A 10904-nucleotide genomic window follows, 5' to 3' on the forward strand; every position below is an offset into this window, starting at 1 on the left:
TCAGGCAGAGGCACTTCTTGGTCAGAGGATCTTCTCGGCCAGAAGACCTTCTCAGAGAAAAGAACTTCATGATCTGAGGATCTTCCACCCCAGAGAACTTTTTCAGCCCGAGGACTTGGTCGAAGAATCATATCGGCCAGAAAACCTCTCCGATCAGAGAACCTTCTCGACAAAAGGAATTTCTCAGCCCAAAAAATTACTCGACCAGAGGGCCTTTTCAGCCAAAGGACTTTCTCAGTCAGTGGACCTTCTCGGCCAGAAGATCTTCCTGTACAGAGGAACTTCTTAGCCAGATGACCTTCTCGGTTAAAGAACTTTTTAGGCCAAAAGACTTTTTCGCACCTTCTCCGATAAAGGATAGTCTTGGTCAGAGAATCTTGTTGGCCAGAGGAATTTTTCAACCCGAGGAATTTTGTGGTCAAAGGACCAGCTCGGGTAGAAACGTTTTGGGCCACAGAAGCTTTTCGACAAAAGTTATTTTTCAGTTCGAGTACTTACGCGACAAGAAGACCTTTTCGACCAAAGGACTTTCCCGGGCAGTGGACCTTCTCGGCCAGAAGATCATCCTGTACAGAGAACCTTCTCAGCCAGATAACCTTCCCGGTTATAGGACTTGTTCGGCCAAAAGACTTATTGGTCAGAGGATCTTCTTGGTCAGAAGACGAGTTCAGTGCGAGTTGGCTCTTGTTTCGGACGGTAGAACGATCGCGCGATTTGCCGAAATTTTGTGTTTTGCATTGCGCGGCCGGAGATAGAGTTAATTAGTTCAGTGCGTGTTGGCTCTTGTTTCGGACGGCAGAACGATCGCGCGATTTGCCGAAATTTTGTGTTTTGTTTTTCCTTAGGACGGTTCGTAAGTAAATTGATGAATATATTTTATTATTTTTACAGCATATACTGTTATTGATAAACGCTGTATATTGTCGAATAGAGCTCCCTATTATTCACCTTATCCAGTAACACAAATTTTCCTTCCCGAGACATCTATGAAGGTAGTATGGGTTCCCTGCATCTTTACTAGTAGATGTTGAACTAACATTCCTTCCCTTCCTTCCGTGATTGTAAGGACGTGGCCAGGAATACAACTGCTACTGTATAGGAAAAGGTACTAATCCCAAGTACCAATTTGCGACAATATACAGTAGATTGCTCAATTGAGCATTGTATTGCCACCCACGATTTGTACAATCACATATGGTATGCTATGCTATGCTAGAGGATCTTCTCGGTCAGAAGACCTACTCTGCGAAATGAACTTCTTGCTCTGAGGGTCTTCTCGCCTGAGGGTCTTTCAGCCCGAGGACTTTCGTGGTCGAAGAACCATATCGGCCAGAAAACCTCTTCGGCCAGAGAACCTTCTCGACAAAAGGAATTTCTCAGCCCGAAAAATTACTCGACCTCTCTTTTCAGCCAAAGGACTTTCTCGGTCAGTGGACCTTCTCGGCCAGAGGGTCTTCCTATACAGAGGACCTTCTCGGTTAAACGACTTTTTCTGCCAAAAGACTTCTTCGGTTAGAGGGCCTTAACGGTCAGAGGACCATATCCGCTAGAGGTCCTTCTCTGCCAGAAGAAAAGAAATCTTGGGCAGAGGGTCTTCTCGGTCAGGAAACCCTCTCTGCCAGAGAACTTTCTCAGCCCAAGGACTTTCTCAGTCAATTGACCTTCGCGGGCAGTGGATCTTTCCGGCCAAGGATCTTTTAATTATCTCGACAAAAGAACTTCTCAGCCCGAGTACTCGGCGAAAGGGCCTTCTCTGCCAAATGACTTTCTCGGTCAGAGAACCTTTTTGGACAGAGTGACGTCTTGATCTGAGGATCTTCTCGGCCAGAGCACCTTCTCCGATAAAGGAACGTCTTGGTCAGAGGACCTTCTTGGCTAGAGGATTTTCTCAGTCCGAGGACTTACGTGATTAAAGGACCAGCTCGGGCAGAAGACGATTTCGGCCACAGAACCTTCTCGACAAAAGTAATTTCTCAGTTCGAGTACTTACTCGACCAGATAGATGGCTTTTTCGGTCAAATGGCTTTCTCAGGCAGTGGCCCTTCATGGCCAGTGGGCCTTCCCAGACAGAGTACCTCATCGGTCAGAGGAACATCTCGGTCAGAGAGGCTTCTCAATCAGAGAACCAATGGACCTTTTTAGGCAGAGGCACTTTTTGGTCAGAGGATCTTCTCGGCCAGAAAACCTTCTCGGCGAAAAGAATTTCTTGGCCAGAGGGTCTGCTCGCCCAGAAGATTTTCTCAGTCCGAAAACTTTCGCGGTCAAAGGACCAGCTCGGGCAGAAGACGTTTTCGGCCACATAATCTTCTCGACAAAAGTAATTTCTCAGTTCGAGTACTTATTCGACCGGAGGGCCTTCGCGGACAAAGGATTTTCTCGGGCGGTGAACCTTCATGGCCAGTGGAATTTCCTGGACAGAGGACCTCCTCGGTCAGAGGACCTTCCTGTATAGAGGACCTCCTCGGTCAGAGGAACTTCTCGGTCAGAGGAGATTGTCAATCAGAGGACCTTCTCGGCCAGAGGATCTTCTCGGTCATAGGAGCTTCTCAATCAGAAGACCTTATTGGTCGAAGGCCCTTTTCGGCCAATGAACTATTTTAGGTCAAATGACCTCATCGGACATAAGACCATCTCCGCTAGACGAACTTTTTTGGGCTATAAGAACTTCTTGACCAGAGGGACTTCTCGGTCAAAGGACTTTCTCGGTGAGGGGATCTTTTTGGCTAGAGTACCTTCTCGGCGAAAGGACTTTCCTAGCATGAGTACTTATTTGGCTAGATGACCTTCTCGTACAGAGGAACTACTCAAACGAGGAACAAACAGAGGAACACCTCGGCCTAGGAATATTTTCGGCCAGAATGGTGTCTTGACCAGATGACCTTTTTCGGCCAAAGAACCTTAGCAGGAGCATACTGACCGTAACTAGCAGGAGCATACTGGTCTGAAAATCTTATCGCCCGTATGGCCTTATTAGCCAGAAGACCTCCTCGAACAGTCCATCTTCGCAGTAAGAGGAACTAACCGGCCAGAGGATCTCCTTGGCCAGAAACCATTCTCGGCCAAAGAACTTTCTCGATCAAAGGAACTTCTTCGCTAAAAGATTTTCTCGGTCAGAGGATCTTCTCGGCAAGCGAATCTTCTAGGCAAGAAGATTTTCTCGGTCAAAAAATCTTCTTCAGCCATAGGACTTTCTGGATCAAAATCTTCGCCGGCCAAAAAATCCTATTAAACCAGGGCTTTGGCGGTAAATCCTATCACTGCTATCGTAAGTTAGTATAAGTATTGTGAATAATCGTTTTCCACTGCTTGCGGATCTGAAGAAAGTTAACCAATGAATAACATCTCTGGGTTAAGAATCAATTTACACCCAGGTCTTTTTTTACACGATTTTTTTTACACGTTTTTTTTTGCGAGGTTTTTTTTACACGGATTTTCGAATTAACGCGGTTTTTTTTACACGGATTTTCGAATTAACGCGGTACCCAGATCAAAATTTTCTAAGTCTTTTTGAATGGAAAACACTTAATAATTAATAATTTTATGGATATGGGAATAATTTTATGGATATGGGAACGATTGTTTTGCAGAGTATAAAACTGCATACAATATGGGTATTGCCGGAATGGATTCGACGAGTAGAAGCCGGAAATCGATGTTTGGCGCCATTTTAAAATTCAAGATGGCCGACTTCCGGTTTGATAAAAGGACCGGAAACCCATGCAATATGGGTATTGCCGGAATGAGCTCGACGAGTAGAAGCCGGAAGTCGATGTTTGGCGCCATTTTGAAATTCAAGATGGCCGACTTCCGGTTTGATAAAAGGCCCGGAAACCCATGCAATATGGGAATTGACGGAATGAGCTCAACGAGCAGAAGCCGGAAATCGATGTGTGGCGCTATTTTGAAATTCAAGATGGCCGACTTCCGGTTTGATCAAAGGACCGGAAACCCATGCAATATGGGAATTGCCGGAATGAGCTCGACGAGTAGAAGCCGAAAATCAATGTTTGGCGCCATTTTGGATTTGAAGATGACCGAATTTGAGTTCGTTAAAACGACTGGAAACCCCTGGAATATGGGTATTAACGGAATGAGCTTGACGAGAAGAAGCCAGAAATCTATTTGCCGCCATTTTTGAAATCAAGATGGCCGTTTTCCGGTTCGATAACACGACTGGAAACCCTTTCAATACCAATGGCCAGAAACTATTATAAGAAATCCTCCGGCATTTCTTCCAGAAAAAATTTCTCCGGAAGATCCTCACAAAAATTTCTTCGGGAGATCCTCACAAAAATTCCTCTAAAAGTTCTTCAGAAGAATTCCTCAGAAATATTTCTCCCGAAGTTCCTCAAAGGAATTCCCTCGGGAGTTCCTTAAAGAAATTCTCTGGAAGTTCCTTCTGGAATCCCTCAGGAAGTTCCTCCAGGAATTCATCGTGAAGTTCCCCCATTCCTCCGGAAGTCAGAAATTCCTTCCTACAGAAATTCCTTCGGAAGCCCCTCCAGAAATTCCTCCGGGAGTTCTTCCGGGAATTCTCCCGAAAGTTCTTCCGGAAATTCCTCCGGAAGTTCTTCCGGAAATTCCTCCGGAAGTTCTTCCGGAAATTCCTCCGGAAGTTCTTCCGGAAATTCCTCCGGAAGTTCCTCCGGGAATTCCTCCGAAAGTTCCTCCGGGAGTTCCTCCGGGAATTCCTCCGAAAGTTCCCCCGGAAGTTCCTCCGGGAGTTCCTCTGGAAGTTCCTCCGGGAATTCCTCTGGAAGTTCCTCCGGGAATTCCTCTGGAAGTTCCTCCGGGAATTCCTCTGGAAGTTCCTCCGGGAATTCCTCTGGAAGTTCCTCCGGGAATTCCTCTGGAAGTCGTCCAGCAATCCCTTCGAAAGTTCCACCACAAATTCCTTCACCAGTTCCACCAGAAATTCCTCCAAAAGTTCTACCAGAAATTCCTCCAAAAGTTCCTTCAGGAAATCATCCAGAAATATTTCTTGAAATTTCTTCATAAGTTCCTCCAAGAACTTCCCTGGAGATTCATCTTGAAATTTTATCCGGGAATTCCTCCTGAAATTCTACCGAGAGTTCCTCCAGAATTTCCTCCAAGAGTTGCTCCGAGTGTTCCTCAGAGAAATTCAGCTTAACTTTTCAAAAGGACCTAAGTAACATTTGTTTTATTGAAATAATTTGAATATTGCAATCCACAGACCAATATGAAAGCTTTTGAGTACTCAAATTAATTAATTTGAAAAATGTTGTTTAGGTCCTTTTGAAAAGTTAAGCGAGAAATTCATCCAGATGTTTCTCGAATAAATTTCTTCGGAAGTTGCTGGAAGGAATTCCTCCTGAAGTTCTACAAAGTTGCTAATTTTCAGGATTTTCGGCTTTCAGTCACATGAAAATGTTGATAATTTCAAATCATTGCCAACGTTTTGATCCGGGGGCTTGGATCTTCATCAGGGCCTGTCATTTATTGGCGATACGTTAATAAATTGCAATGGTACATAAGTGAACTATTGTGTGACTTACTCGAGATTAATCAACCTGTCTATTGAAGTGTAAACTGTAACTGCACTGCACTAGGTTCACTACTGTTCATTTTAAATTTGGAAAATCGAGTTTAGTATACTTAGTGTTTGGGGGGATGCATGATATCATCTTAGTTTGTCCTAGCACCATAAACAAGATGGGTGGGTGGTGAAGAACAGGATGGGCACTACACAGTAAGTCACTACGATACAATTCTACCATGACCAGCTGTTGGCAGATGGCAGAACTATAATAATATCGCTGTCGGGTGTTCGTGGTTTAGGGTGGTAATGGGGTGGTCAAGTATGTTTGTGTGGGTTGTGACGACGCATTTCTCTCTTCTCTCTGTGTTTTGATCGTGAAGAGAATATTTGCGTACGCACAGCTTAGGTTGTCGGTGTCCGTCCGATGGTTGACCTTGTTAGAGGTAGTGGCAATATGACACATCTCTAACACTTGCAGAGCTTGCTTCTTGTGGGACGTATCGCCAATAAATGACAGGCCCTGATGAAGATCCAAACCCCCGGATCGAAACGTTGGCAATGATTTGAAATTATCAACATTTTCATGTGACTGAAAGCCGAAAATCCTGAAAATTAGTTCTACAAAGGAATTCCTCTGGAAGTTCCCCTGGAAGTTCCTCAAAAGCATTCCGCCGGAAGTTCCTCAAAGGAATTATTCCGGAAGATCCTCAAAGGAATTCTTCCGGCATGTGGTCCCGAAGCGTAGTTGGCTATACGTTCGCCTTATAAGCGAATGAACATGGTCTAGATTCCCATCCCCTTCACCAAACCCTCGTCAGTCACCGGCAGCGCAGTCCCAACGGTGGCGTTTGAGGTAACGCCTCACGGACACGTCTGCCAGACAAAAACTGATAAAACTGATCTCGAAGGCATTCCTCCAACGTACTTCGAAAAATGGCAACCGAACAAAGCAACGATCATTGGATTCACCATATGGACAAATGGACACAAGGACTCACGATGATATCGGCAACGACAAGAATATCGAACTACGGGAATCCATAGATTCTGTACAGCAGAATACTACAGTAGATCACGGTTCAGTAGCGCTTAAGAACACGGAGTGCCTACTAAATAAATATATGAATAAAAAAATCCTCCAGCAGTTCCTCAAAGAAATTTCTCCGGCGTTTTTTTCTGAGATTCCTCCGACAATTCATGCGGAAGTTCCTCAAAGATTTTTTCCGAAAGCTCCACAGGAGATTTATCCGAAGTACCTCCAGGAAATCTTCTGGAAGGTTCTCCAGACACTCTTCAAGAATTCCTTCCAGAAATTCCTCCGATGATTCCTGCTGAAATTCCTCCTTACTACAAAAAACTAGAAATTAAAAAAAGCGCCAAGAATGCAAGTTTCTAATAAAAATAAAATTTTACTTAATTATGCTTGTCGACGGGACAAGCGTGCGTGGGTGGACTCGCTTGCCGACGAAGGGGAGAAAGAGCCACAGCAACCAGGGACATTCGCCTCCTCTACAATATCTCACAATGCTTAAGCGGGGCGAAGATGAATGCAACGATGTCCGTAAAAGACGCGAATGGTCAGTTATTGGTCGACCCTTTTTCAAGTGCCAACCAGGCCACCAGCATGATCTGTCCAGGATGCGACGTGTAACGCGCGTCAACACCGGAGCGCCATCACTGCTAGAGATTCAAACATCTGCCATGACATCTGCTCATCTTCTGCATCGTTTATTTCGTAATATAGGACACCTCAACCTTCCCGGTCGACTGTATCTCGACTGTCGAGTATCTTAGTGAAGGTGCCCAAAAAGGATGACCTGACTGTATACTCGTCAGTTATCAGACATGATGTTGCTGTGTACCGTCTTAAAAGTTCTATGCAAAGTTATCCTAGCCCGGATTCAGGAAAAGATCGATGCGACTTTCAGGCGGCAGAAGACCGGATTCCTTGCCGGAAGATCCTGTGTGGACCTTATTGTCACGCTCCATATCATTCTGGAGCAGGTCAACGAATTCCAAGAGTCCCTTTACTTGGTATTCTTGAGAATATGTGGGGAGTACTGCACAATGGGGTCGTGTTTGGCCCTATCCGGGTCGTAGCTGGTGTGAGACAAGGGTGTATTCCATCACCGTTACTGTTCCTTATTGTAATCGACGTTAATCTGGTAGGTGCCAAACCTTTGGCAACCTTTAACCATGGAGAATCTAAACGACATCGAATAGGCTGAAGACGTGAACTTCTCGCTCAACGATGCTCTGATATGCAGAGTAAGCTCAACGACTCGTCTTCCGCAGGTTTAGTCATCAACGTCAACAAAACCAAATCGTAGGACGTAAACACGGCAACCTCTTCCAGTTTCACAGTAGTTGGACAATCAGTGGAGAATGTTGAAAAGTTCGAATATTTTGGAAGCCATGTGGTGTCAGACGGCGGTACCAAGATCAACATAGGCGCACGGATCAAGAAAGCAAGGGTTGCCTTTGCGAGTTAAAGTAATATCTGGAAGAACAGGCAGATATAACGCATCAAAATCCGAATTTTCAACTCTAACGTGAAATCTGTACTGTTATACGGTTGTTCATCAACAGATGTCTACGGTACATAATTTGTGCCTGGTGGCCTCACAACTGGATCTCAAACAATGAGCTCCATTATACGATAGTAAGGCCGAGGCCGATAGTAATGGAAACTCGGGATCGGAAGTGGGGCTGGATCGGCCACACTTCACGAAGGAGCGGAAACGAAATATGCAAACTAGCATTAGACTGGAACGCAGCGGGACATCGCAGCAGAGGCAAACCCAGAGGCTCATGACGGCTCATAGAAGAAGTCGGCCTTAATCTAACCTGGCTACAGGTAAAAGCGATAGCTGGTCTTCGCTCAGGATGGAGATCTTTCAAGTCGGTCCTTTGCTCCACCGGAGGCGTACAGGATTCATAAGTAAGTAATTAAATAATCTTCATGCTGCTAGATAAAACTGAACTTAACAGTAAAAATCCTTTTCAAAATTGTACAACACCCTTCAACCTACTTCTTTAACAGTTCTCCAATATCCATCGATATGGTAGGTAATATTCGGTGGCGTGGTAAATTCACATACAGCGGCACGCCAACGCGGCGACGGCATAAGAAAATCACAGGTCTAACTGGAAGTCGGCCATCTTAAATTTCAAAATAAAGCCAAACACCAATTTCCGGCTTTCGCTCATCAAGCCCGTTCCGGCAATACCCAGTTTCTAAGTTTTTGTCAATCAAATAGACTGATAAACTTTTCACTTATCAATAAATTTCTTTTTCAATGAAAAGGACTTAGAAAATTTTTCGATGGTATTTTTTTACACGGATTTTCGAATTAACGCGGTCTTTTTTTACACGGATTTTCGAATTAACGCGTGTTTTTTACACGTTTTTTTTTTTGCGAGGTACGTATCCCCCTCGTAAAAAAAAACCTGGGTGTACGTTATTTATTTATTCGTTCGTATTCAAGTCATGTACTTAACTCAAATGAAATTAGAATACTGAATTTATTTAACCACGTTGAATTGTTTGAGGATAAATAGCTAGCCCTACCCTATCAAGAAATCGGAATCACACCCCATTTATCAACCACTGAATGCCGGTTCATGAACATATTATTTTTGTAGTCTTTCGCTCTCGCTTTTTTTGACGTAGGACTTACGTCTTTCTTTACTATACTGGGTGTCATTTAGATTTTTGGAAATCGAGAGCGTTACGCTGGAAGGGAAGATTTTGAACGCTACTAGCGCCTTTATCTTTCGATGGATTTTTAAGATTTATATATCAATCGACTCGGACACTCTTCACCATTTTGCCTATTTCATTGAAACTTAAGATTATTAACGATAAGCTATTGAAAATTTCAAGTCTTGACAAAGCCAGTAAAAATTTCATATGTAACCAATCCCGTGCATTCCTAACACGGACATCAGAAAACGGTATGTCACGGGCCTTCGGGTCTACCGGAAGATTTTCTTTGTGTATAAAAAAGCAGTGCCTGCCGTGTGCGAGTCATTACAATTTGTGACAGCAGCGCGTACTGACGTGCTTTTTTCTCCCGCATTTTTCGTTTCGTTCGTTCGATCGCTAAGTTTACCTATACAGCGACAGCATACAGTCACCAGCGGTAGAAGTGCCGGTGGGTCTGCGAATATGCATGAAAGAAGTGGGCGCACTTTTATCATTCTGTGCTTGATGATGGTCGGATGCAGTGGTGTCGGTTGCGATGGATGCAATCGCCCATTGCATCGCTCGGTGTTCTCGGCTACAGGCCGATGACGGCTGTGGTAGCGAGGGTAGCGGTGGTGGATGAAAAAGAATAGAGGTTGCTGACGTTTAATAATCTTTCTCTTTCTAGCGCATAGGCAGGATAGGATTTGTTTTCATCGGGAAATGCTTCGGAAGCGTTTCCCGATGAAAACAAAACCCATTCTTTTTTTGCTCGTGCAAGAGAAAGATGACTAAACGCCAGCAAGCTCTATATTGCGAGAAGATAGAAAAATTCGAACGAGGGAAAGTTGTTCCGCAAACGTCAAATCACTTGATGCACGGAAAATAATGTTGGTTGATTTTTTCGGTGTGAATGTTGATTATTGAAATCAAAGAAAATATGTAACTTTAAACGAGTATAACGTGCCGCTATATATTTTAAATAAGTTTTATGATACTTTCAAGGTATTTCGGAACGTTTTTATGCGATTTTGAAACATTTAAGACTTCTTGAATATTCTTGATATCAAGGAATATCAACACTTTTCGCACAGTGCATGTCATTTTAAGTTTCCGACACTCAGTCTTCTTCTTCTTCTTCTTTGCTCCGCAGAAATAGAAGTTTTTTCTAATCTCGCAATAAAATTAGAGAGATTTGGTCGGCTCATCCAGGTGATGGGTTCCATAATCCACATGATCCCGGGATGGATATGCTTGGTACTAAACCACACGTTCATTGAAACATGGTTATACTATAACAGTTCTGATTCCCTAGAAAAAAAAATTAACTACACTGATAAAAATAAAAATTTGATTAAAATAATTACTTTCATTTATTTGCAAAAGGCATTAGCAATTAAATATGCCCAATCAGCAATAGTGTTAATATCCATTTAAGACTGGAAAATTTCGCTGTATTACATGTAAATGTTTTAAAAAGTCCGTAAAAAATAATTTCCAGAAGAATATTTAAATAAACTTTATCTTATTTTTTGTTTTTCATTTTCCGAGAAATTGTATTATTAAACTTGACGTAGACTCGGAGTTTGGGATCAAAACATTAAGTAATTGTTAGTTGACGTATTAGCCTCTTTTATTTTAGAAGGGTTACTGCTCCTTGTTTCTTATTGTTCTGATTTTTTTTCAGCAGTAGGCACGCATGTTAGCAAAAAGAAG

Source organism: Armigeres subalbatus, chromosome 1 (genome assembly GCF_024139115.2).
Source record: "Armigeres subalbatus isolate Guangzhou_Male chromosome 1, GZ_Asu_2, whole genome shotgun sequence".
NCBI lineage: Eukaryota > Metazoa > Arthropoda > Insecta > Diptera > Culicidae > Armigeres > Armigeres subalbatus.